The sequence below is a fragment of the Urocitellus parryii genome, chromosome 6 (genome assembly GCF_045843805.1).
Source record: "Urocitellus parryii isolate mUroPar1 chromosome 6, mUroPar1.hap1, whole genome shotgun sequence".
NCBI lineage: Eukaryota > Metazoa > Chordata > Mammalia > Rodentia > Sciuridae > Urocitellus > Urocitellus parryii.
In genome coordinates, this window is record NC_135536.1 from 108,932,114 (window position 1) to 108,938,113 (window position 6,000).

Here is a 6,000-nt window from a genome sequence, read left to right on the forward strand (position 1 = left end):
GAATTCAGGGGCATTGGACCACAGAGCCACATCCCCAGCCCTTTTTTTCTATTTTATTTAGAGACAGGGTCTTACTGAGTTGCATAGCGCCTTGGCTTTTTGCTGAGGCTAACTTTGAACTCACAATCCTCCTGTCTCAGCCTCCTGAGTCACTGGGATTACAGGCGTGCGTCACTGGGTCTGGCTATTTTTTTATTTTAAGTCAGGTCAGCAACTGCTAACTTGTTGAAGCTGGCCTCAGATTTATGAATCCTCCTCCTTCAGTATCCAGATTTCCTGGGATTACAGGTGTGTACCACTGCACCTGGCTTGTCTGCCTTTTTTTTTTTTTTTTAGTTGTAGATGGACACATACCTTTATTTTATTTATTGGTTGTTTTTTTTTCAAAGAGAGTGAGAGAGGAGAGAGAGAGAGAAAGAGAATTTTTAATATTTATTTTTTAGTTCTCGGTGGACACAACATCTTTGTTTGTATGTGGTGCTGAGGATCGAACCCGGGTCCCACGCATGCCAGGCGAGCGAGCTACTGCTTGAGCCACATCCCCAGCCCTATTTTATTTATTGTTATGTGGTGCTGAGAATTGAATCCAGTGCCTCATGCATGCTAGGCAAGCTCTACCACTGAGCCACATCCTCAGTCCCTTGTTTGGCTTTCTTAATACTAAAATAAAACTGAAAGGTAGAAAGGAGATAAGGAGCCTAGGCAGCAAAACAATAACAAAAACAAAACAAAAAAGTTTCTCTGCTTTTTATTTGAAGACAACCTGTACACAGAGGAGTCTGGATTGATGTTCCACCTGGATAGATTGTATGTGAAGAAAAATATTGAGAGCTTTAACAGACTGTGTTATACAACCATTTTGTATGCTGTGATAAGAAAGTTTACAAGAACTTTACAAGAACCCACCTTAGCATTCAAAATATGCAGTTGGAGCCACATGAATAAATGGCAGAGTGACTTGGAAACTTCTTTTCGTGGTTAGCCTGTGAAAGCCTGTCTTTAGTTCACATGGTAGTGTAGTATAAGGTCTCTCTTTTACTTGTGTAGACATGGAGAGGAAGTGTGGGAGAGGCTTGAGGGATATGGCCCTCAGTTGCTCAAAGATGAATAGTATAATTTAAAGCGTACTGGAAATTCTTAGCAGCCTGAGTGCAAACTTGCTTGGGAATAGACTGTACAACATTTTACTCTGACCTTATTAACTCTGGGATAGTTTATAGTTTAGCCCTGAAAGAAGTTTCAAGTTTCTGAGTTGGTTTTCTGTTACAGTCTCAATATCTGTGCCCCCTTTTGTATGGCTGGATTCAGTGGCTATCAATTTGTATATAGTGCCTAAAGGAATCTCAAGTTTGTTTTTTTTTCCTCCTTCTACTCCCCCCACACCCCCTGCAGGCAGGACTCAGTCTCACTTATTTAAATTCACATTAGCTGCATATGAAACAGGAGACTTTGTCAGGGTTTAGTGGCTTTGTAAGAGACATTTTAGAATACAGTAAGGACTTAAGGGCATTATTTGTTTGTTTGCTTCCTATAGCTTATCTAGAGAAAGAAAATTAGGTATCCCCTCTCTTCTTAAACTGGAGTTTTACAGAAATAATTTTTTCCTAGGAAGTGTGAAAAATGTATGCTTTAAAGATTAGTTTTATAAATAATTACAAAGTTACAGGCTTTTATGAGTTATAAACCTTAATCTCTTTCCATTTTAACGACTATCTCTACTAAAGCCCATTTATGTGGATTTCATTTAATCTAGTAATTTTTTAAATGCCTTTTCTAGAGACCAGTAAAAAGCAAGCATCTATAAAACTAGAGAAATCAGTAAACTTCAGTTTATTAGGCCTGGAGGAAGAAAGTCAGTTCTGTGGTAAAGGATTTTTTTTCCTTGAGATTCTGCACATTTGCTGTTCTCAGCTTCTGTGAATGTGTTCAGAGGGAGGTGATCCATTCACTAGCAGCAACAGGGTTCTGGCTTGTGGAGGGCATTTCTATTTCTCTCACACAGTGAAGAAATTACATAGCCACTGTCCTGTACTCTAAAACAAAGAAACTTGTATAAATCTCTATTTATGTCTGCGCACATAGTGTGGCTTAATTTGTGGAATGAAACTTGGAAAACTGATTAGATTTTGGATTTCAGTCGTGATGGTAGAGCCTAGAAAGAAAACCTAGTAAATGGACCCTAACCTGGAATCAGAAAAAGAGGTATGTTGAGGGAGAGAGGTACTGAGAATCCATAAGGGGTATGTCACAGAAAGGGAGTGAGATGTTGGCCTGAGAAGCAAAAAATGTCACCAAATTTCTTCTCTTTGAGAGGAGTCTTGAGCAATATTGTCTAATATGGTAGCCAGTAGCCAAAGGTGGTGGTTATTTAAATTTCAGGACTGGAGATGTAGCTCAGTGGTAGAATGCTTGCCTGTATACACAAGGTCCTGAATTCTGTCCCCAGCAACACACACACACACACACAAATAAATTTCAATGAAGGATTCAGTTCTTAAATCACTGTTAACCATATCTTTAGTGTTCAAGTAGCCACATATGGCTTTCGACATCTGAATTGAACAGCACTAGTATAGACCAGTTCTACCATTGCAAAAGTGCTCATCCAGAGCAGAGGTTGGCAAACTTCTGGAAAGAACCAAACAGCAAATGTTTTAACCTTTACTGGCCATGTAATCTGTTATAGCTATTCAACTCTGCTGTTGTAGTGCAAATGCATCCATAGATAATGTAAGTAAATGAACACTGGTAGAGCGAATAAAACTATTTAGACCCTGAAATTGAAGTTTTCACATAATCTTCAATTCAAATTTTCACAAAATATTCTCTTTTCTTGAGGTCCTGGGTATCAATATTATTCTGATTTTTTTTTTTTTATACCATGGATTGAACCCAGGATTATTTAACTCACTGAGCTCATCCCCATCCCTTTGTATATTTTATTTTGAAACAGGGTCTCGCTAAGTTGCTGAAGCTCTTTGAATCATGAGATCCTCCTGCCTCAGTTTCCTGAGCCACTGGGATTACAGGTGTGTGCCACCACACCCAATTTCTTATGATTAATTTTTAACTATTTAAAAATATAAACCCATTTTAGTTCATGGGACATACCAACAAGTGGTGACTCTGGTTTGTTACTTGGGCCATAGTTTGCCAATCCTTGGTCTAGAGGTACAGGAAGTCACAATTTTTTTTTTAAGATTTTTTTTTTAAAGAGAGAGAGAGAGAATTTTAATATTTATTTTTTAGTTATCAGCAGACACAACATCTTTGTCTGTATGTGGTGCTGAGGATCGAACCCAGGCCGCACGCATGCCAGGCGAGTGCACTACCGCTTGAGCCAATTCCCCAGCCCCAGGAAGTCACAATTTAAGATTCTTTGTTGTTCTTACTGTTGTTATTATTGTACTGGGGATTGAATTCTGGGGCACCTTAACATTGAGCTACCTCCCCAGCCCTTTTTATTTTTTTTATTTTGACACAGGTCTTGCTGAATTCCTGAGGCTAGCCTTGAATTTGCAATCATCTAGCCTCAGGCTCCCAAATCACTGGGATTATACGTAGGCACCACCACACCTGGTTTAAGGTTTTAAGATTTTTTTTTTCTTCTTTTGAAGTACTAGGATTTGGACCCAGGAGTGTTTTATCACTGAGCTACACTCCAAGTTCTTTCTGTTTTGAAACAGGATCTTGATAAATTAATCAGGCTAGCCTGGTATTCTTGATCCTCCTGCCTCAGCCTCTTGAGCAGCTGGGATTGCAGATGTTTGCCATCATAAATAGCTAAAATTATTTTACTGTATGATACATTTGATCACTTGAAATTTTTTAGTGAGTCTTTCAGGTTTGAGAGCATCTAAGAATTGAGATCCGCTATAGAAATGTTTTCTCTTGCAAGTCTGTGATCCCAGCCACTTGGGAGGCTAAGGTAGGAGGGTTACTTTAGTGAGGCCTTGTCTCAAAATTTTAGAAAGGCTGAGATTGTATCTTAGTGACAGAATGCCCCTGAGTTTAATACCCAGAACCAGAGAGAGAGAGAGAGAGAAGAAAACTTTATTCTCCTTTCCTTTTACTTTTGCAATTTAGTCCTCTCCAGTGTTAGTCACCCTCCTTTAGTAGGAGATGACTATTGAAATGTTTAACTGTTACATAAGTCATACATAAATCTAAAACACTAAACGCTTTTCTTTTTTTGCCTACTAAGTAGTTGAATCCTACTAAGTAGTTCAGAATGGAAGTTTACTGTCACTTAGGATCAGTTCTGACCCTGAACTGTCCCAACAACCATGGGGATATTGGTGGACCAAAGGGGAATTAGTTTTCCTAGGCCAGACAGGCTGATTGTTCATTTTTAGCTGTCAACCCTCCTACTCTCCTTTTTTGTGTGTGTGGAGATAGAGATGGGAAGTAAAGGGATTTTATGACTCACTCTTAACTCTAAGTCTCATGCTGTCTTGAGTGGCACTGTTGAAGGAAGCCTCAGGATAAAGGAAGAAAGGAAAGATCTGCAAAGCAGAATGAAATGGTCATGCACACAGGAAGGACATAATAGGCTAAGTAGTGTGGAACTTTGAGGATTAAGATAAATTTCTGTTTGCTGTGGTAGAAGGTGGAAGTCTTAGAAGGTTGTGAAGAATATGTTTCACAAGTGATGGGTGAGAGTGTTCACTTAAAAATGTTTACTGCGGGGCTGGGTTTGTGACCCAGCAGTAGAGCGCTTGCCCAGCATGTGCGAGGCCCTGGGTTCGATCCTCAGCACCACATAAAATAAATAAATAAAATAAAGATACTGTGTTCAACAACAACTAAAAAATAAATATATATTTTTTAAAAAATATTTACTGTGTACTAGTGTGCTGGGCGATATGAATGGCAGATAAATAAAGACAAAAGTTATAATCTATAGCAATAAAAAGGTCTGTTGGATGAGGACAGAGTAAGATATAGAATATAAGGGCTAGGGATGTTGCTCGGTTGGTAGAGCGCTTGCCTAGCATGTGCCCAGTAAGGGGGGAAAAATCTGAAAATAAAAAACAAAATTTATGATACAGGATGGTGAACTGAGCCAGGCTCAATGGCGCTAATCTGTAATTCCAGAGGCTTGGGAGGTTGTGGGGAGTTCAAAGCCAGCCTTAGCAAAAGCGAGACCCTAAGCAATTCAATGAAACCCTGTCTCCAAATAAAATACAAAATAGGGCTGGGGATGTGGCTCAGTGGTTGAGTTCAATCCCCAGTAACCCCCCACACCCTCCAAAAAGTATGGTATACTGAAAGAGATATTGAAGGGTTAGAAATGGGTACTCTGTAGAGGAAAACAAGTAATAAACCTAAAGAAACCTAGGAGAACAAAGGATTAAAAGTGAGGGGTTTTGCTGAATGAAGGTGTAAAATGATTGAAGCCAACATGAGCTCTGGTTGCCCTTTGTTGATGTTTATGTTCAGACATGAGGCCCTTTTCCTCCCCACGGCTGAAGGACATCTACCGAACTGCTCTTATGTACTTATGATACAGTACTTCTTCAGAGATACCTCTGCGAGAAGTCTGGTTCAGCAAGAGTTCTCCCTTCCAGGAGAAGAGAGCAAGAAGGGAGCGTTAGGTTGGAACTCTTCAACCCAGATTTCTTCGAGTTTATCTCTGCTGCAACTGGCTCGCCGGGTTTTCCAAATTCCCGGAACTCGACTTTAATCCGGGCTCCCAGTAGCAGCTCATTCCGAGACCTAGGATTTGGCTCATTCATCCAGGTTCCGGGTTTCCCCTGCGCTCACCCGCTCCAGACTCCACACCAGCACGGAGTCCAGATCCGAAGGCCCGACAGTCCAGTATCCGGGTCTTCCAGGCGGCCCTGCTTGTCCCGGATCGCGGCGGTGGTGGCGGCGGCGGCTGAGGGACCCGCGGCCCCGGACACAGCGGCACCGGCCGGGCGGGGCGGAGCGGCGCGGGGAGGGGGCGGAGAGCCGAAGCCGGGGTGGGGTGGGGGGGAGGGGCCGCGGGAACGGATG